General features: G+C 46.7%; 2 protein-coding genes across 5 annotated transcripts in view; one reads left to right on the top strand and one right to left on the bottom strand.

Moving 5' to 3' along the window:
* Positions 1–1,593, bottom strand: part of SMPD3 (sphingomyelin phosphodiesterase 3) — an 84,194-nt gene extending 82,601 nt beyond the window's left edge. Inside the window, exon 1 of the mRNA XM_019655009.1 lies at positions 1,426–1,593. The gene's annotated coding sequence lies outside the window, so the exon portion shown is untranslated. The remainder of the gene's footprint in view (positions 1–1,425) is intronic.
* A 315-nt stretch (positions 1,594–1,908) lies between these two features.
* ZFP90 (ZFP90 zinc finger protein) overlaps positions 1,909–21,530 on the top strand; it is a 92,741-nt gene continuing 73,119 nt past the window's right edge. For 3 of the 4 annotated variants that reach the window (XM_019654784.1, XM_019654777.1, XM_019654791.1), the window contains exons 1-2: positions 1,909–2,166; positions 9,582–9,735. The gene's annotated coding sequence lies outside the window, so the exon portion shown is untranslated. The remainder of the gene's footprint in view (positions 2,167–9,581; positions 9,736–21,530) is intronic. The other variant, XM_019654801.1, reaches the window with a different exon arrangement.

The following is a 21,530-nucleotide window of genomic DNA, read 5'->3' as shown; positions in this document are numbered from 1 at the left end:
GAGAGGTGGGGGGGGGGCTGTGCGGGGAAGAAGGGTGTGGGGCTTAGTGCCCTGCCTGGGCTCAGCCACCGCCTCTCTTGGGATTTTCCATCCCGGCTCGCGCGGGCCCGAGAGGAGCGAGCAAGCTTTGTCTCCCGCCCAGCTTCTGGCACGTTTCCGCCGAAGCTCCCGGAGCCGCGCCCGAAGCCCCCCCTCTCCTGGCCGCGCCCCCCGCTCAGTCCCTGGCGCAGGCCCGCCAGTGCGGCGACCGCCGCTTTGTCCTCCCGCGGATGCCGGGGCGGAGCGCGAAAGCCCCACGCTTGGAGCTGCCGCTGCTTGCCCCGGACTCAGGTCTCAGTGGCCCAATCTGGGGCGCACCCCGCTTGGAGTGGAGCAGCCCCAAGGGTCTACGGGCGCCGGGAGCGACTGCTCAGAGCCCCGGGGTGCTTGAGAAGGGACCCGCCCCGCACTTGCCCACCCAGGTGCCTCCCTTCTGCGGTGCTGGATCTCAGGTGCCCGGGGCGGGGCGGGGCAGGGGAGGGTCGTCTCGACTTATGGCCCCTGGTCTGGATCCAGGTAAAGCAGGCCTAGAAGATAAGGACTGGGAGGGGAGAGGTCGGGAGGGGTTCCTCAATCCCTCTTACTTTCCTCCACCGCATACTCCCAACCCCCAGGCCACTCGACCTCAGGCGCGGGGCTCCCGAGCGCAGAGGACCCCAATAACCCATCAGTGCTTTCCTGTACCGGTGACTCCCATCAGGGTGGGGATGAGTCTCCCGGCCTTTGCCTCTCACATCCCAATCCCCACAATAACCTGGGCGGGTCCAAATGGGAGGGGAGAGAGTCCCCTGTCTCCATCTGCATCTTGTCCCCCCTCTTCACAAAACCCTAAGCTTCGGGAGAAGGGTGGGCACTGGGAAGGGTCATCCTGGTATCCCCAACAGCCCTTCCTCGATAACCCCAGGAGGGTCTGAGCAGAGGAGGAGTCCCGCGGTCTCATCCATCACATGCAGACCCCCCTTTGTAACCACAAGCAGCCGAGATATTGCGGAGAAGGGTCCCCCTGCCTCCGAACCATTTATCCCAGAACACTCCCTCCCATCCTCAATAATCCAAGCAGCCTCGACTTTAGGCATAGGGGTGGGAGGCTCCAAGCTCTCAGCGTCCTCTCAGGAGAGACGGGTCGGAGGGGGGTGGGGGGGTAAGGGTAGGGGGGAAGGGTCCCTCACACTCAAGCGCCCTCTCCAACGTAAAACAAAAATTAACCAAAGCTGCTGCGACCTCAGGCGCCTGGCCACAGGGAAACCCGCGAGGAGTCGTCAGCAGTTCTCCGGGACAGATGGTCTTGAGGGCGGTGAGGACAGTTCCCCTCAACTCCCCAGGCCCCCTCACCCCTCAGAACATTCCCTCTCCAATAAAACAAAAGCGAAATTCGGAAGCACCGACCTCAGAGAGGCGGGATGGCCGTCAGCGCTAGGCAGCGCACTCAGCTCCTTCGGGCTCCTCACGACCCCGGCTTCCCGATGGTAGCTCTCGCGGTGGCGACGGCGGCGGCAGCGGGGGCGACCGCGGCTCCCGCGTCCGGAGGCTCCCTCGGACTCAGCACCTGGAGCGGCGAACAGCTCCGCGCCTCATTCCGCTGACCCCGCCTCCTCTGCGCTGCCGTATCCAATGGCGACCCGGGTCCCGCCCAGGAGGCCGCCCATTGGGGGGTGCCTTCCCCTCACCCTTCTAGCCCCGCCCGCGGGTTCTTGGGTCTCTGACAAGACCACATCCCCCAGAGACGGCCAGCGTTTTTGCACGGCCTTCTGGAACTTGTAGTCCTTTAAGGACGTGGAGTAGGCTCATGCCGCGGGAAGGTAACCAGAGATGGACTGCATTTTCCAGGGTGCATTGAAGAAACGGAGGCGCTGAGGAGGGCGGGAGGACTGTTTCCATAGCAAAGGCGGCTGGTTGGGGATGGCTGATGGAGAAATGGGGCAGGCCTCGGGACCCTCGAAGAATCGTGCGTGACTTCGGGCGCCCTCTTGAAAGGTTGTTTCGATGTTTTTTCCTCCTTGGCCCCCACCTCGAGACTCTGGGCCTCAGTTTTCCTATCAGAGAAGAGGGCGTGGAGCCTTCCCCCGGCCCACACTCCGCGGTGATGGGGCAAACCGAGAGCGAGCCGCTTTGGTTTGCCCAACAAAGGTGAGAGAGGACGGAGGTGACGTTCCCACTGCATTATAAACTTTATCCCCCCCCCCCTTTTTTTTTGTCTCGATGCTATCATAAAAGAGCGCTTTACTTTTGGTCATAACCTTTGGGTCATGAAGGCCTTCCTATCCCGTTTTTCCCCCGGGTTCTTGGCCTCCACGCCACCCTTGGATATCGTAGCATCCCTCCCAAGCGTAGCTAGAGGGCGCTTCTCCTGCTTAAAACCCTTTACAGGCTTCCCTTTGCCCCAGCAATTAAGCCCACACTCCTCAACATCGTTTGGGAAGCCCTTCAGGAGCTGGACTCCACCTTCTTGCAACACTCAACTTCTTTGAAAGCTGGGAAGCCTGAAGCACCCGTTTTCTCTCACTCCTCTGGGTCCCTCTACCCTGCATTCAGCTAACTCCTCACACTCTTCAAGCCCCAGCCTAGACACTGCCTCGTGCGTGAAGCCTTCCCAGATGCCCAGTCTCGTATTAGGTACCCCACCTTTTGTTTGAGCAGCACATTCTACCTGTGTGTTTATGTATCCAACTTCCACATTAGAGTATAAGATCCACAGAGCAGGGGCCATGCCTATATTATTCATACTTACAGTCTGGTGCATAGTAGGTATTCAATAGATATTTGTTGAATTGAACTTTAATTGAATTTCACTCACACCTCCTAAGGTTGGGCGTTTCCCAGTGCTGGCAGTGTTCAACTGGAGGGATGCTACCCCCTTGAAGAAATGTTTATATCATTCATACTGTGGATTGGAATTTTACCCGAATGCTTTAAAGGCCCTTCCAATCCTATGACACTAGGGATTTCTAGATTTATGCCTGTTATTCCTTGGAAGTCCTACGAATTCTCCCCTAAATGTCATCAGTTTTTCATGTTCCTCTATTTCTAGCTTTTGGCCCTTCTCCTTTCTGTGCCTAAATGCCGTACCTCCTGCTCCCTTTCTGAGAAAGATCTTCAGCTCCTGAAGTAAAGACAGTTTGAGACTCCTGCCCTTCTTTCAGCCCTCTGCTCAGCTTCATAGGGCCCTGGTGGCAATGTCCCACCTTGCTAGGTAGCATCTTTTCTGAATCTTTCCCCACTCAGGGCCCTGGTGTTTGCCAGATGGTCCAATTAATCCCACTCATGCTTCATATGTCACCTTATCCAGATATTTTGGGTGTATTTCAGCTAACACATTTTTGGGAGAATGCCTTAATACATGGGAATAATTAATTCATGGCCAAGGAAGTAACCAGGGGGCAATTATCCTGAACCTGATTCAAATCAAAGAGACAGTCTGAGCAAAAGCAACCCTGTCATCCTTGAGTTAATGACATCCAGGAAGGGAAGGGTATGATGGAGGAATGAGTAAAATGGATTGCATTTAGGGAAGAACTAATGACTTCTGAGAGGCATGGCAAAGGGGTTTTGGTCCTGGCTAAACCATGAGGGAAGACCATTAGAGCTGGGTGAACAGATGGGGCCTCATTACTGAAGATAAGAAAACTGTAAGGAGGCAGGAAAGAATGGGATTTGTGCTGAAGCAGAGTGCTTAATTCTGTGGATGCAGTGAGAGCATAGGCCGTTGGAAAAGAGGGTAAGGGGAGGACTATGCCACAGGGTGGGTCAGCGGAACATAGGCTGAGGGCCTGGAACCACAGCTGAAACTCTGGAGGTCACTTTAGCCTATCAGGAGTAGTGCTGGTTTTCAGAGACTTGTTCCAATTAGGAAAAAGGTCAGAGTTCCACGATTCTCCCAGAAAGCAGGGAATAAAACAGCATCTGATCAGCCAATTAGACAGGAAACCTGGGTTCTCATTCTGACTTTCCTCTGATTAGATATGTGATCCTGGGCTGGTCCTGTTTCTTCAGATGTAAAATGCTATTTATTGGTATTAGGGAGCAGCTAATAAGGTAAAGGTAGGGGAATTTAAATCCATTTATTAGCTGTGTGGCCTTGCACAAACAACCTTCTTGGATTTGCAGTTTGTTTACTTGAAAATAAAATGGATAAATGGAAAATATAATACATATGCCTTATGTAAAACACTTCATAAATCTCAAGCACTTAACAAATATTACTCTGTTTCCACATTTTTCATCTTAGATTAGCAGAAATTGCTTTGTGAAAAAATAGGCAGGAGGTAATGTCCCAGGTAATCTGGGTTCAACTTGCCATTCTCTTATCAGTGCTATGATTATGCTCAACATATTTGTCGTGTCATCTTTTAGGGGTGCTTTAGAACAGAAAACCCTAATAGAGTAGAATTCTAGATGCTTAGAAGCCGAGGTTGCAAAGGAGTCCAGGGGAACATTGAGGTAGCCTCCTATCTTGTTAGAAGGGGGAATAGGTCTCAGTGAAGTTCCATCTTCTAATTAAGTAATGGAGGGATTAACCAGAATGCTGAATCTCAGACACGGGGTTGGAGTGATTAACCAGGGTTGGGTCAACAAAGAGCCTAGTATACCAGGCTGAGGAATATAACTTATGCTAAAGATAACTAAGATTTTTAAGGAAATGTGCATTTTAAAAAGGCCTGGGGCCTGTGCGGAGAATGACCAGGAGAAGATGAGTCTGGGATGTAGGTCAGGAGCTGCTACAGTGATCTAGCAAGCATCTATGAAGATGGGAAAGGGGGGGTGGATCTGAGATGTATTAAGGAGGTAAATATTCAGAGGACTTTGTGAGTAATGAGCTGAGGGGGTGGAGGAGTGCTGAGTCAAGGATGATACCCAGGTGTCTGCTTTAGGAAAATGGATGGATGGGTGGTGGTGCTTTCCTCCGAGGTGTGGAATAATAAAGGAGCAGGTTTAGGCAGGGAGAGGAGGAAGAGGTGAGTTTGAGGTGAGTGGGAGACATCCAGGTGAGATGTCCACTAGGTGATTTGGAGCTTACCTTGGGAGAATGCCTTAATATATGGGAATAATTAACTCATGGCCAAAGAAGAAGTAACTAGGGGGACTAATACCCTGAACCTAATTTACACCAAAAAGGCAAAGCCTGAGAGCCTGTCATCCTTGAGAGACCTGATGTGGAGAAAGTCTTAAATTATCATGCTTTCAAACTATACATCATGATTGAAGCAATAGGAAAGGATGAAATCTTTCAGTAGAGAGGATCAAAGAAAAGACCAAACTCCCCTCGGAAATACCCGCATTTATGGGACAGGTAGAGAAAGAGGAGCACAAAGAAAAGGTGAGAAAAACAGAAAGATAGGAGGAAAACCAAAGAATGGTATGCCACAGAAGCCAAATGGAGGAAGTGAGGTGACATGGTGCAGAATGGTCTAGTAAGCCGAGGTCAGAACAAGTGAACGCCAAATTTGGCCACAAAGAGGTTCTTGACAACCTTGGAGAGTAGGTTCGGTGGAGTAGCACAGGCAGAAGTCTGAGTGCATGGGATGTGCAGGTAGATAACTCTTGGGAGTGGTTTTGGAGGGGAGGAGGGAGAAACCAGAAAGGATGTAGAGTGGAGAGACAATTTTTTTTTAAGTTGGGAGAGAGAAAGACATTTAAAGATGTTGATGGGGTAAAGTTAGTAGAGGGACAGTTGAGGATACAGGAAAGAGAGGGACTGAAGGATGGAGTGAGATCAGCAAGAGGGTGGGAAGTGGTGGGGTTCACAGTGAGCCTCAGGCAAGAGGAGGGCCCACTTTTCCTCTAAGATGAGGAGGGGGAAAGGAAGGAGAAGTTGGAGATACAGGTAGGTCAGTAGGTTAGTAGGTCAGTGGGAAGCTTGGAGAAAGAGGAAAATGTTCAAGATGCCTTCTGGGTAAAAAAGTAGGGAAAGCTAATAGCAACCCACAAAGACTGAAGGGCAGTGGTGAGAGCTTGCTGAGGTTGGAGGCCATGGATTTGTGGGGGCACATATATTAAGGCCTTCTCCCAAGGTTATCTGTGTGGTTGTGGGCTTTTTTCAGCAACTCATCAGACCTGAGATAGGCATGGAGAAGGCTACTGGTGAGGCTGATCCAAGGCTGGGCTGTGTTGGACAAGAGAGACAAGAAAGCAAGCAAGTTGCAGATGCTGACAAGAGAGGTGGAAGTGATGGTCCACAAGAGGAAGGAGGTGAAGCTAGGATGGAGTGGAGAGATGGGAGGGGTGGGGTTCTCAGTGGAGTGCAAGGATAGATGTGATGGGTGGGAGGGAAGAGCAGGGAGGGCAGGCAGTGCTGGTCAGAGGTGTAAGGGCTCTGGTCAGGGGCAGGGGCAGGATGGCTGGAGAGGAGGTCGTGGGATTAAAAGGCAAATTTGTTGGATGGGTTATTGGCAAGTCTCCCAGAAAGATGGCTGCTTTAAAGGAGAGAAGGAACCCTAGTAGCCCTGTGCTAAACTGTGCAGTGAGGATGGCAAGGAAGAAAGATCAGATACAGAGCCCTCTGACATATGAGTGTCGCAAAAGTTGAGATGTTGGCGAGTTAAAAAGAAGCCCTCTTACCCAAGGCATGTGGGTTAAGGAGAAAGAGAACCAATGAGCTTTCTCATACATTTTCACAGAAGTATTGTCTCAAAATTATCTACACATGATCAGTTTTATACACACCTAAAAGGCAGAATGTCTAGAAATAAAATTAACAAAAAACAAAACAAAACAAAACTAATTTCAGCTTTCATGGTGAAGTTATATCAGCCAAATTCAAGGGTAGTGATTTTTGCAATTTTATTTTGGTATAGTTTATAGATTTAAGTATGTGCACGTCAACTAGAAAATGTGTTTAAGAATTTTGCAAATTTCATTTCTTAGCAACGATTTGTTTTCTCAGTTTAGGACATAAATTAGAAAATTGTGTTGATTTTTTTTCCCAATGTAGAGCTTAGAGCTTAATTCATGCCTTCGAAATGCCATGAATTTGAAATGCAGCCATTTTCCTTTCTGCATCTTTGGAAAGGATTACAAGGATTTCATTATTTTTTCAGATAATCTTGCCAGCACGTATAGACTTCCCACAAGCGTCTCCTATCAGTAATGTTGGATTGGGAGTGGTGCTGCAGAAGTGTTGTATGTGAGATATTTAAGACAAGTCAAATCAGCAGCCAACTTTAGTATTTCCCAAACAGCAGCTCAGTTTATAACTATGGGACTTGATATAGAATATGAAATGTGCATCTAAGTGTCAGTTAAGAAAAATGATCCCCATAATTTCTAAAGAAAAAAAGGGTAAAATCAGTTAATTGCTTTGAGCAATCTCTGCCTTAAAAAAAAGGTCAATATTATTTAAAAATACTTTCATGTAGTTGATAAGTCTTTGTAATCTTGAAATAGGCCTGCTATTCCAGCCCCTGGAAACAGTGGGTGCTCAGAAAATATTTTGTGAATCAATTCATGAATGTTATGATAATCTGTCCATGTTTAAAATTCTTCCTTTCATCTTAAACTTTCATAAGATATTCCTATAAAAGGAGTGGTTCTTTTTCAACATGAGTCAGGTCATTTCATAGCTCTGCTCAGACCTCTCCAGTGGCTTCTTTTTCTCATTGAGAGCAAACCCTGAAGTCCTTATGATGGCCTGTAGGGCCATACACACTCTCTCCTGTAGCCTCTCTGCCTCATCCCCTAGGTCCCCTCTGCTTCAGCACACTGACCTCCATGCTGTTCCTTGATTGCACTGAGTATACTCTGGCCTCAGGGCCTTTGCCCTTGCTGTTCCCTCTGCCTAGATATCCTCATGGACATTCCATATAAAATCGCAGGCTTTCCTCTCCTGGCCCTCTCTAGCCCCTGTCCTGCTTTTCCCCCCATAGCACTTATTACCATCTGACATATTATACACTCTCTTACTTGTCTGTTTATTGTCTGTCTCTCCCCCAGTTTCACTCCTCCACTAACCCACTAGAATAAACTCTCCATTAGGGTAGGGACTTTGTCTATTTTGTTTACTGCCGTACTCACACAGTGTGGCATAGCACCTGATACATAACAAGTACTCAGTAAAACATGTTGAAGGAATAAGAATAACACATCATCCCTAGTATGTGACCCTGACATCTATTTTTTTTCACATTACACTTCTCATGTAGGACATGTGTAAATAATCTTTCATATTCTAGAAATCATAGTTTAGATATAATTTTGAGTTCTGCTTTTTTTTTCTAACATAACATGTAATGAACATTTTCCCTTGCTAAGATTGAATTCACCTGTTCAGTTGTTCATTCACTCATTCATTCTATGAATATTTAATGGGTCATTTCTATGTTCAGACAGTGCTGGGCCTGTAGTGGTAAACAGGATGCAGGACTTGCCCTTAAGGAACAGAGATTCTTTATAAACACCATCTGTAATGATTGCCTAATATCCCATCAGGTACCATACTATATGTAACCTCTCCCCTAGTTAAGACTTTTTGTTTATTATTTAAATTGATGTAATGAATACGCCAAAGTTTATAGCAATCACCCTTTACAAATTATTCGTTAAGGAAAATTCCCAAATGAACAGTTATTGGGTTGAAGGATTAAACATAATTTTTTTTTTAAAGATTTTATTGGGGAACTGGGGGAGGGGGACAGTGTTGGGGAATTAGGGAAGGGGACCAGCCAAGTTGTTGTTCTTCAGTTTTCGTTGTGGAGGGCGCCATTCACCATCTGGCTTCCTGTTGGCAGCTTGTGGCCTCTAAGCGCAAGGTGCTGTGTTCAATCTTAGCTGTGGATGGGCTTAGCCACCATCCTATGCGGGAGTCAAACCTGGCAGCCTTGTTGTTAAGAGCGCACGCACTATCCACTGAGCTATCTGGGCTGCAGCTCAGCTCAAGGTGCCGAGTTCTGTCTTAGTTGCAGGTGGACATAGCCCACCATTGAACAGGCAATCTTGTTGTTACACCAGCTGAGCCATCCTGCCACCTGTTGGCAGCTCAGCTCGGGTGCAGCATCACTGGCCCATGTGGGAATCGAACTGGCGCCTTGTTGCTCAGAGCTCGTGCTCTTAAGCCAACTCTTAACCAACTGAGCCACCCGGCCAGCCCTGGTTTTTTTTTTGTACCATCTGCCACATTGATTTCAAAAAAAGTGATACCCGTTTTACTCAATTGCCAGCATGAATGTTCCAGCTTCGTCACAGCCTTTCCAACATTGGACATTACTCTCAATTTTGGCTAATGTAAAGTATAAAGTGATCCTTCCTTTTATTTTTACATATAATTTATGTCTAGTAAGAGTGCACATTTTTGGTTTTTTTCTTTGGTCATTGGTTAGTTCAGTAGGTCCCAAGAGGCTCTTGAAGGGCCATTATCCTACTTTGTATATCATGCCCAATGTTTAGCACACATTGGAGGCTTATCACATCTTAGAATTCAAAGGGACTGCATTCATCATCTAGTTCAACTAAAATTTCTGATAGATGGCTTTCTAGTCTCTGTTTGCATACCCCTGGCAATGGGGACCTCACCACCTCACAGAAGCCTGTCTTGTTTTTGCCCTGCTGTACAGACATTGAACTAGCTTCTGGTTCCTGTGGCTTCCATGGGGCCCCAGTTCTGCCCTCTGAAGCAGCAGAGTCCACATACCAGATGTTATACAACCTCCCTGTCGTGGCTGCCCATCTCTGCAAATATGTGGCCAGACTAGAAACGGTCAACCCCAGGTAAGTCTGGCAAGACATTGTTCCACCCACACGTCTCTGCAGTGGCCATGTCAGCAGCCTCTTCAGCTGGGTTCGTGTGACGCTTAAGGTCAGCTGAAATTCCAAGACCTTTATGTGGACCTGCGGCCAAATCTAGTTCCTCTCATCCCACACTTCTGCAGTTGATATTCTTAAACCTGAAAGCAAGACTTTGCTTTTCTCTCTATTTTATTTCAATGTGTTAGTGGAGAAACTGCCCTGTTGTTCCCACTCCTGTTGTCTAAGATGGGGATAGTCATTCTGACAACTTCACATGTTGGTGTGATGATCAAATGAGATGAAGAGTTGGATGTTTGTCACTCATTTTGGTTGCCTGCCAGCTGGGCCTCCTTCCTGTGCTTGAGGAACCCCATGCCTCATGAATGGAACCATCTTCCTTTGTAGTGTGGGCGTGGGCGTGAGCCTGAGGCACAGGCTCCTCCAGTCAGACAAGCACCCGCCCCTATGCCACTCCTCACCAATTCTGAATTGGAAGCCCATGACAGCAAAGGAGCAGGGTCTGCTTTGCAACACTTTTAGTGCTTTGATAGGTCCAGTCTCGGTTTGCAGTGACAGCAGTTTTATGGACAGCATCCCTATGAGGGTGTCTGTAATGTATGTGGCAGGGATGGTCATAGTGGTGTCTTCTTAGACCACTGCTGAGTTGGGGTTTGGAGCACTGTTGTTGACTGCGTGCTTGCAAGCCTGATTTTCTACCTTCTGGAGATTTTGTGAGCTATTCATTATCTTTTTTTTTTAATTTTATTGGGGAACAGTGTGTTTTTCCAGGACCCATCAGCTCCAAATCAAGTAATTGTTTTTCAGTCTAGTTGTGGAGGGCACAACTCAGTGGCCCATGTGGGGATTGAACCTGCAACCTTGGTGTTATGAGCTCGGTGCTCTAACCAACTGAGCTAACCGGCCGCCCCCTCATTATCTTTTAATTTATATTTTCTGCTGTGCACATCAGCCACAGTTAGTTACTTTTGCTTACAACTAAAAATTCTAACCAATACATGCAGAGTATGTAAAGTGAATCGAAAAGTGCTAAGCACCACACACATATAAAATATTATTGTTTGGGATTTGATTCTTAAGAAGTAGGCGTGAGAGGAGTAGGGGCAGATAGGCCTGATCTCTGTACCTGCTGAGAGTTCAGACAGATCAGATCTAGGCATGCCTGGAAAGCTGGCTGGGGGAGGGTATGATGGGAGGAACTTGTGCGCTGGCCATTGGCTCGATAGTTAAAGGCTGACCACTGACCCTAAGGCAGTTGGTGTGGGGATTGCAGCTGCCAGAGGACCAGCTGGGCACACAAATGGATTGGCTGCTTGCCCTTTCTACCCTTTGACCATTACTAATAGCCAGGGCCAGGAGGTGAGGTTCAGCTGTACGGCAGTTCATCTGAGGCTGTGCAGCTGCCCCTGGGGTGTCCTTGCTGGGGTGAAGAGGAAACCTGTCTGGATATGCCCCCACCCCCACCCCTGGAACCACAGGAGGGATTATGAGTAGGGTGGGATTCTATCCTGTGCTGCCTTTAGGCTCCCCTTCATCCCACTGAGCTATGGTTTGGCTTTCTAGCCCAGCCTGGCTGTTCCCCCAGAGTCCTGTTCACAGGCTGCCATCATCCGAGTCTATCAGCCCTGGCTATCCCAGAGTAGGGCTGAGACTGGCACTGCTGCTGTGGTCGGTAATGTGCCCTTGAGAGCATTGAGCACAGCCTCTCTGGGGACTTCCTACCTTGAACCCCAGATCACCCCCAGATTAACCCTGCTGGGTGTGTGTATTATGGGGGGGGGGTGTTCCTGCCTTAGGGATCCTCTAATCCAAGTGTGCACTGAACACTGGTGCTGGCCTTATCCCTGCCTTTGCCCAGTAACCTGGAGTACCTCCAGGGAGGATCAAGATCACCATATGTCCACATCAGCCAGGGATCATGTATTGGGCCTGGACCACGGTCATATCAGAAATGTGGTAGCATCATTCAGAGGGTTACTCACAGAGAACTATAAGTTTCTGTGAACTATAGGTCCTAGCCTTGTCATAGCCCGGATTTGGGGATGTTAAGATCACAGCTACCAGTTTTAATCCTCTCACCAAATATGGCTGTACATGTATATAATATTGTTTTGATATAAAATTAAACCACTATAAAAAATCATAGATTATAAGTTCTTAAACTTTATCATTTGATCTAGGTAGCCTTTCAATGTCTAAGTTACTCTGTGTCAGGTAGTGGTACCCTGACACTTTATATGCTTTCTCTTATTTAATATTCACCACAATCCCATGAACTAGGTACCATTATAATTCCCATTTTACAGGCAGGGAAACTGAGGCCCATAGAGGTTACAGGACTAGCCAAGGTCACACAAACCGGTCATCCATACCCAGAGCCTGAGAACCGTTTTTCCTTCAGCCCACTCCACTGTGGGGCAGCTCTGGCTGTTGAAGTGTTTGCCCTCATGTGGAGCTAAAATCTGTGTCTCCGTAAGTCAGTCCCATTCCTGTTTCTGCTTATCCCATAGCCCACTGTGGCAGTTCCTGATCTCCCAGTCTTCTAGCTCAGTTCTCTACTCCATTCATGCTTGGGGGCACTTCAGCTTCTTCCTCTGGGAACATCTGAACTGTTTTGTATCAGCTAAGTCCTTAGGATCATCACTGTAGGAAGGTCATGACTGGGTAGCTCTCCAATTCCCTAAGTACCTTCTCCAAAGTTACTGGCATCCAGTCTGTCCCACTCCTGGTAGGGTTATGTCAAGAAATAGCCGACCTGGTCATTAGCTTTAGAAGGTACTTGGTAGAAAGTTCTCCTTCTCTAAGAAAAATAACAGGGAAGCAGAAACAGTATTAATATTATGCTAAGGATTATATTTCTGCATGGGAATGTTCTGTCTCCCCAACTGGAATACAGGCTTCGTGAGGGCAGGAACTTTTGCTCGTTTTGTTTACTGTTGTATTCCAGTGCCTAGAATGGTGCCTGGAACAGTAAATATTCAAATATCGGTTGAATGAATTACGAGTACAGTTCCACACCTGTCATCACTTCCTCAGGTTACTAAGGTGTTTTGGAGAATAATGTGATCTTCCAAGGACGTGGCTTTGAATTTTGTTTTCCATTACCCCAACAGCAGTTTTTCTAGTTTTGTTGTGATTTTGATTCATAGGAAGATAACCTTAACCATATGCCAAGTACATTGGACAAATAACTGCCTCAAAAGCAATTTCATTTGATCTTGTAAACCTAAGTGTAAACTGGAATTTGGTTCAGCTTGATAAAGGAATTATTGGATTTCTAGTCTTATATGGAAAAACATTCTGTGACTTTCTGCTTTGAATTCTGAGCTTTAATTCAAAATGTAAAATCATCAGGAAACAGCTATATGAGAGGAATATTAAGTCTTGACACTTTTTTTTCATGTTCTGTGCACAAATATTGGGTCGTCGGGAAAGTCATGACGTATTTTTCTATGTTTTTCAATGCAAAGATGCGTCATGACTTTTCCAATGACCCAATAATACATGATCATTGTTGAAAATGACAAAATACAGGTAAGCAAAATGATGAAAATAGAAACCACTTGTATTCCCGCCACTCAGAGATGGTCACTGCTACCATTTTTCTGTTTATATCAAATACAGAAATGAGCTAACATGGTGATTGATTCAGGGAAGGAGCTACATTTTTTTCTGATGAGAAAGTGAACATGGGAGATCTGGTTTCCAGCCCAGGTCAGCCTGTGCTAAGAGGAGCCCACAGACCTGAGTCCAGTAAGGCACAGGTAGCAAAAATAAATGGATGGGGTCACCTCCTGTCCCATCTCAGAATCTGACCTTGGAGAGTGACTCCAAGGTCAGGTTAGAATGGGAAGGAAGGAAAACAACTTTGACTTGGCTAACCATCCCAGATTGACATACTGAAAATTTCCTAGAAATAGGAGTGTCTTTTCCTGAGAAATGAAGGTGAGATAATCTTGGAAGAGTCGGCCCCAGGATGACTCACAAGTCAGAAAGACAGAATGTGCAAGCAGTGCTCTGGGGACAGCTCTTGTGTTTACTGCGTAATTGGCTGGTTTGTCTTGGACCAATTCTCTTCCACCCTGATTTCTTAGGGAAGGACCATGTCACTTCTGGTTCTTTACTCACTGCAGGAAAAGGTGGAGATCTGTGCGAATGGGACCTGAAGTCATGTCCTTGGGTAGCTTAGCATCTTCAAGCTGCCCTGTATGGGATCCCTGGGAATCTGGGTCATGGGCAAAAGACTCATATTTTTCTTTAAAGTTAATGCAAATTTTGTATTTGTCTCCATAATATTTGTCTTAATATTAAAATAATATCTTTTAAAACCTTTAGGTTGATGTTCCAGGGTGCTAGGTATTTAGGAACTTTTTGCAAATGCTGATTGAATGAATGAATGTTGCTCACCCTAGTCTTCAGGATGCTCTTGTTCAGGTTGTGGAAAGTCTGAAAAGCAATATTTTTTAGGGGGCCAGATGGACTCATGTCTTGTTAGGGAGACCACTTCATAGACGGTGTAGAGGCCTGACCACCGCACTGTATTTCTGAAGCTGATGTTGAATAATATTGTATGTCAACTATAATTATATATACAATATAGTCACGGGATGTGGAGTAGAGTGTGGAAATGGAGTCAATGGAATTGTAATAGATAAGTATGATCTAGGGGGTGGGAGGGCAGTGGCTGGGGGGAGGGGGGTTGTTACTTTGTGAGGGGTGAAAAGGATAACTATTGCATTATTCTGTACACCTGAAACTAATAAAAAATAATAAATTTTTAAAAAAAGGACAAGTAGAAAGAAAAAAATAAACTTATATGGAGAGCAAAAAAAAAAAAAGAAAGTCTGAAAAGGCACGATGGGACCACTGGGCTGGGAGGTAAAGAAATTAATACTCTCTGGGTACAACCTATATTCCAGATAAGGCGCCAAGTATTTTACCTACATAGCCTCAGTTTAATCCTCATAACCTTACAAGGGTCCCTATTTTATAGGAAAGTAATTGGAGAATTACAGAAATTAGGTAACTTTCTCAAGGTCTAGAGTGGGGCAAAACCAAGATGAGAATCTGGTTTGCTTGGGCGTCTGTCCTCTCCACACGCCTGTGGCCCCCGAGGCCAGCTTCCGCACCAATGTCTTGGAGACTGCACGGGATATGCAAATCACTGCTGTGTCCTGGGGGCGTGAAAGAAACTCCCCGTGTGTTTTCTTCCTGTACTGAAGGCTGAAATTGCAGACGTCACAGGACTTGACTGTGGGCAGAGGAAGGCAGCACCTCTGTGGTCTGGAGCACATCCTCTCGTTCCTGAGTGGGCCAAGTGGGGGCACACTGGGATGTTCCATGAGGAAGAGGTCCCGCTTGCCATGTTTTTTCAGGGTAACAACATTCAGCATGGTTTTGGGGATTTTAGTCTTGTTTAATCTTTTAGACTTTGTTCCTAGTCTGTTACAGCTCAAGTTCAAGTTTTACTGGCTCCACTCAGCTATGAGTTGAGTGTCCCCAGTTGAGGGACCTACCATGGCTTTGCAGCACTCTTCAAAAGGACAAAGTACATTTATTGTGAATAACGTTCCACATTATTCACAGATGTATGGGCGTGGTTGTTAACATGATTATTCAGGGACAGCATTACAATCCCTAAAGCAGATGTGGCCACTTCACCTTCCAAGGGGAGCACATGATGTTTTTCTCCTCCTCCCTAGGTTACCCTCACAGCACTCTCGACTCTTGCTTCCAAATCTCCTTCCCTAGGGCACAGGGCTGGCGGGTGTGTGTGAGGTGGATGGGGGATGAAGCCCTGGAGAGCTGAATTCCTTAAGACAATTATAAGTAGTTGGAAAAAGTAAATATGGTGTGATCCCACTATATGTAGGCTTAGAGAAGGAGCTAGAAGACATGGTCCTGGGTGTTAACTAGCAGTGGTGTCTATGTGTGTGGGGGAGGGGTGTATCTTTCAGTCCTCCTTTGACCTATCTGCATTTTTAAATTTTTCTTTCAGGAACATACATTGTTTTTCTAATAAGAAAAAAGAAAACTGTAAAGAAATCCTATGTTTGGGAATTTAGGTAATTCTGACTTTTTATGGTATAAACAGTGCAGAGCAGCTATAAATGGCTAGAAATTAGTTAAAAATTATAAAGCACAAAAATATAGGCCCCATTTCTAAATTCTGAAAAACTGACAACGTTTCTTAAAAATGTATAAGATGGTTATAAAACTGCTTCAGTGTTGGGCAGCATGGTCCCTATCCAAAAAGCAATGACTAGACCCAATAGTTTTCAACCCAGTCATTTTTTCAATAATAGTGCATCAGGTTGACCACAGTACCGCATTTTGGAAACTTGGAAACTTCTTTTAAGCACCTGTGGCACCAGTCATCTGCACAGGGGAGAGAAGTAAAGACAAGAAGTTCATCCTGTTGTTACCTTTGAGTATGTGGGGTAGACATGAGTCTGAGAGACCTAGGCTGGCAAGGTCATGTGCCCATAGAAAGCACTTGACCTGATCAGTGACCCAGAAGCAAGGTAGGGGTGCAGGTTGCTACTTCAATGTTGAAAATATCAACTCCAGTCATTCAAATGGCTTTTTTTTTTAAAGATTTTATTGGGGAATTGGGGGAGGGGAACAGCGCTGGGGAATCAGGGGAAGGGGAACAGACAAGTTGCTGTCCTTTTGTTCTTCAGTCTAGTTGTGGAGGACGCCGCTTCACTGGCCCATGTTGGTATTATCATTGCGCCCTTCCCGGGTGAGACAGATCGGTCGCTGGCCTCTGGATGGCCGCTTACAGCGGCTCTTGGCAGCTCACACTGGCTGCTGGCCGCTCACGCTGGCTGCCAGCCACACAAGGTAGCTTATGGCAGCCCACTGCAGCAGAGGCTGCAGCCTACTCTGTTGCCGGCGACTCACAGCAGCCCAGCTCCAGGTCGGGTTGTTGTTCACCATCTTAGCTGTAGAGGGCAGTGTCACTGGCCCTCATGTGGGATTCGAACCGGGGCCCTGCTGCTCAGAGCTGGCGTCCCAAGCCAGCTCTTAACCAACGTGCCACTCGGCCGGCCCTCAAATGGCTTTTCAATTTAATATCTTTTAAGTTACAACAGACTATTATCTCATATAAAAAAGAAAAGTGGAAGGAGTCTCTTTTGTCTCCCAACCCCAGATGTTCCCAGAGCTGCTGTCATCTAACCAGCAGCCCTCTTAGTGGCCTTAAGCCCCATATCCAGTTGTACCCTCTCTGTCTACCCCAGCCTGGAATAATCCAGCCTTCCATCTTGTCTGTGGGGCTTCAGAGCTGTCAAGGTCTACTGGGACAAAAGAAAATTAGCACCGCCACAGAGCTGTAGTTTCCAGCTCAGCCAGCCATTTGCCAGTCTTTTCATTCACACCTGGCCAGACACTAATCCCATTCCCCAGGTGGCTGTTTCTTGTTTGTCCACCTCTTCTCAAATTATCCAGCTCCCACTGTCTCTATCTCCAATGACCTTAACTTCTGCTGCCCTAGGAGACTGAAGCATGTCGGGTTCTCAGCTGCTCTCTTCCTTGCTTCTAACAGGATCCACGTGGCATTTCCAAGACCAGCCTTCCTCCTAGGCTCTCCCTCCCACGCTCCCTCGCCTGTTCCAAGACCCAGTTCAATAAATCACCCTCTTTCTTTGATTCTCTAATCCTTCCTTTGTGTCTGGTTCCTTTCCTATACCCTACAAGTATGGTTCTTTCCCATTCTAGAAAATCTTACCTTCATTTTCTCTTCCCTGGCAGCCCCCACCTTGCCCTTTATAAATTTCTTGAAATTAGCCCACATTTTTTTTTCTCCATTTCCTCAGCTTCTTTTACTCCCCACCAAGTCTGATTTCCACCCCTATCATTCTACAAAAACTGCCCTTGCTAAGGTCCCTAGTGGCTTTTTAATGGTCAAATTATTAAGTGACATCTTTTCATCTGAACTCACCTATCTTTGTGATATGTGATCAGTTTCTGTAACAGTTTCTGTAACTCCTCCTTGAAACTCTTGTGATTTTGTTGGCATTTCTCGTCTCCTGACGCTTTTCAGTTGTCTCCTCTGACCTCTTTATCTGATCAGTTCTTAAATACTGGTATGCCCCCAGATTTTGTCCTGGACTCTGCTGCTCAGCTTTCCTGCCTTGGCTTCCTTCTGTGAGCTTTTCAGTGAGAAGGGGTTTGGACTGTGGCCAGTGGCTGTGCAGAGGAGAACTGTAGAACTGGAAACCATTGGATCTCTTTCATCTTCAACACAGCGCATAGCCTTGATCCAGAGGAGTAAATTTCTAATAATGGAAATTTGAGCATTGGACCTTTGGTGGATTAGATGCATGTGAGTCTTGTATGTAACTCGCATTCACCCACGTGAGGCCATCCCCTTCCCTGTTCCAGGACTCAGCCAACTTGCAGGACATAGAGCTGTGGCTCAGGAATGCTGTGTGGCCACAGGGCTGCTCCATGTTACATTCCAGAGTCTTCCATATTGACCCATGTAATTCTAATTCATTTGTCTTCATTGCTGTATAGTATTCTACTGCATGGATATACTACATGTCCATTCTCTTGATGAACATTGAGATTGTTCCCAGTTTTTTCCCCACAATGCTGCTGTAACACTCTCATACTCGTCTCCTTGTGAATTCCTGCAGAATTTCTCTAGGTTGTGTGTGCATTTTGAACTTTACTAGTGAATATCAAAGGTTGTACCAAGGTACACTCCCATCAGCATGCATCATGGTCCTCAACATTTTAAACCAAAGGTAAAGACAAAAGCCCCACCCACCTTAATCCAGCCATCCACATCTTTTTCTTTGCTCTCAGGCGTCTACCTGCTGCTGGAACATTCCACATGGCTGTGAAGATACTGTAGGAGACCCCAGGGTCTGCTTTCCAGCCTTGCCTCAGCTCTCAGTGCTGTTTGGCAGTCCTCTTGCTTAAGCGCTGCTGGGGGAAGTCCCCATGCTCCACAGTGAGGCTATTTCCACCTTTTCCAGGATTTGAACTTTCTTCTATGGGTGATTGCTGCCAAGGCCGGCTACATCGTTTGTGGGAGGTTGGCGGGGGGGCCCTTGTTCAAAAAGCAGGGACAAGCTTTTTCCTTTTTTCCAAAGTTTCTCTCTCAACCTATAACAACAGCATTTTATTTTATTTATTATTTATTTTTAAAGATTTTTATTAGGGAATTGGGGGGATGGGAACAGTGCTGGGGAATTGGGGGAAGGGGAACAGACAAGTTGCTGTCGTTTTGTTCTTCAGTCTAGTTGTGGAGGACGTTGCTTCACTGGCCCAAGTTGGCATCATCATTGCGCTCTTCCCAGGCGAGGCAGATCAGTCGCCAGCTTCTGGACGGCTGCTCACTGCGGCTGCTGGCCGCTCACGCTGGCTGCTGGCCGCTCACGCTGGCTGCTGGCCACACACGGTAGCCCATGGCAACCCACTGCCCCAGGGGCTGTAGCCTACGCCGTCACCGGAGACTCATGCAGCCCAGCTCCAGGTTGAGCTGTTGTTCAGCATCTTAGCTGTAGAGGGCAGTGTCACTGGCCCTCATATGTGGGATCCGAACCGGGGCCCTCTGGCATCCCAAGCCAGCTCTTAACCATTGCGCCACTCGGCCGGCCCTCCCTTTGTCTCTTAATGGCTTCAACCACTTAACCTAATTCTTCTTGTGTTTCTCTTTGTTTTTGTAATGTAACAGTATTTTTTGTTCACTACAGTTATAGTCACGTCACTAAGGCTTCAGATACCAAATAATGTTTAAAACTATTCAGTGGAAAAGTATGGAAACTCCCTCTAGAGACTAAGCCAGCTGCAGCTCTGTTTGGCTAATCCAACGTGTGGTTTTTGTCCAATATAGTGAAATACAAAAGCAATGTGATATTCACCATTAAAAGTAAGGCGATTTGGCTAACAAAACTACACTGCAACCAAAATAATGATAAGGCATGATAAATCATCTGAACAAATTTGAATTTGTTTTTAAAATTGTAAGACTATTATCTCAACAGATATTGAGAATAGAAAAATTAATATCATACTCTGTTCAATATGAGTAGAAAGCACTCTCCCAAAGTGAACTGAAATTGGATTTGGATCAGAATGGAAAATTTGAAGAGTTCTGGAATTTCCCAAGATTAAGTAGCTAAAGACTTTGTAGAGGATATCCTGTTTGTGTGTATATGTTAATATTCTTGCTGTTTTAAAATAAGTATCTGCCACACCCCCAAAAGGTATTTCTAGAAATAAATTTGGTTTTAGTTTTGTTTCTCCTTCTTTTTAAAAATTATTTGGGCTAACATAATTTTTTTGATATTCCTATCTACTGAAACTTTCCAAAATACTGTGTTCTGTTAGTGATAGAGTTTGCTAGGGGGGAAAAAAAAGACTGTAAAGGAAGCAATAGTGAAAACCCACGTTTTTGTTTACTCATAGTGCAGCTACACATTTTTATAGTCAATCATTAATCATTTTATTCAAAGCATGGGGGTCAGACTCCAAATTGTCTTACCATAAACTGAGAACAACTGAGCAGCTTCTTGGAGATGAAGTGATGGCATGGTTAGAAGGAAAGTAAGGAGGGAAGTTACATTTATGGGGTGTTTATTATGTGACATGTATTTAACATATCCTTATTTAGTCCTCACTGGAGCTACTTAACAGGTGGGGAAACTGAGGCACAGAGCAGGGCAGTCACTTAGCCAAGGCTGCAGAATGGAGAAGCGACAGGAGCTGCCCAGCTCGAATCACTCTGCCCTTCACAAGGACTGCAGTGAGGCCATTTGTGCTGAGCCCTGTGGTCTGGGGGAGGAAGCTGGATGGGTGCTCTCTGAGGGCATGCACGCCTCGGGTCTGCTTCTCCTTTCTCTGTTCTCCTTACAGCTGTCCTTGGTCACTCAGGCCCACATGGAGAGAATCAGCTGCTCTCAGAGGCAGGCCCCTGAGCGCTGTGTGCTGGCTGAGCTGTCCACGAGCCACAGAGGTTTAGAGGAAGCTCAGTTTCTCTGACAGGGGAAAATGAGTGGCCCAGACAAGCCTTTTCCCAGAGCTCAGCCCAGGTAGAGTGAGCTGTGCTCCGCAGGCGAGGCTGCCCCATGCAACCTGACACAGGGCAGGGAGTTTTGCAGATCAGGAACCTGTGGCCAGGAGAGACGTGATCTGGCCAGGATCCCACAGCAAAGTGAGGCAGAGCCTGGCTCAGCGTTGGGCGTCTCGCTGCCTTTGCCCTGGTCAGCACGGGCCACACAGCTGCAGGTGGCTGTACACGTAGGACTGGTGGGTTTTGGCATCTCAGCGTCATTCTCATTTATTAGGAGACTTGGAGCCACATTCTTCTGAGGAGATGATTATATGTTCCTGAAACTGAATAAACTCTTTGATGTTTGAGATCCCAGGATCTTGGATTGTTATATGTGTCTCATGTCTCATCCCAACTCTGCTCCAGATTTTGGATGATGCACAGAAGGTTATCTGCTCCTTTCACTGAACCTGGCTGGCTAGGATGCGTGCGCACCCCCCCACACACACACACACACCCACACATACGCATACCCCACATCTCACACACACACACACACAGACACCACACACACTCACACACTCACATACACACACACACCACACAGACACACATACACACCACACACACACCACACAGACACCACACCCTCACATACCCCATACACCACACAGCGCACCACACACCACACCCCACACACTACACATCCTGTTTGCTTTTGGCCAAGTTGTCGGCTGCTTTCTGGAGTTCT

Source organism: Hipposideros armiger, unplaced genomic scaffold (assembly GCF_001890085.2).
Source record: "Hipposideros armiger isolate ML-2016 unplaced genomic scaffold, ASM189008v1 scaffold_9, whole genome shotgun sequence".
Taxonomy (NCBI): Eukaryota; Metazoa; Chordata; class Mammalia; order Chiroptera; family Hipposideridae; genus Hipposideros; species Hipposideros armiger.
The sequence above is the reverse complement of the archived record's forward strand: the minus strand, read 5'-3'. Positions and strand labels throughout refer to the sequence as shown.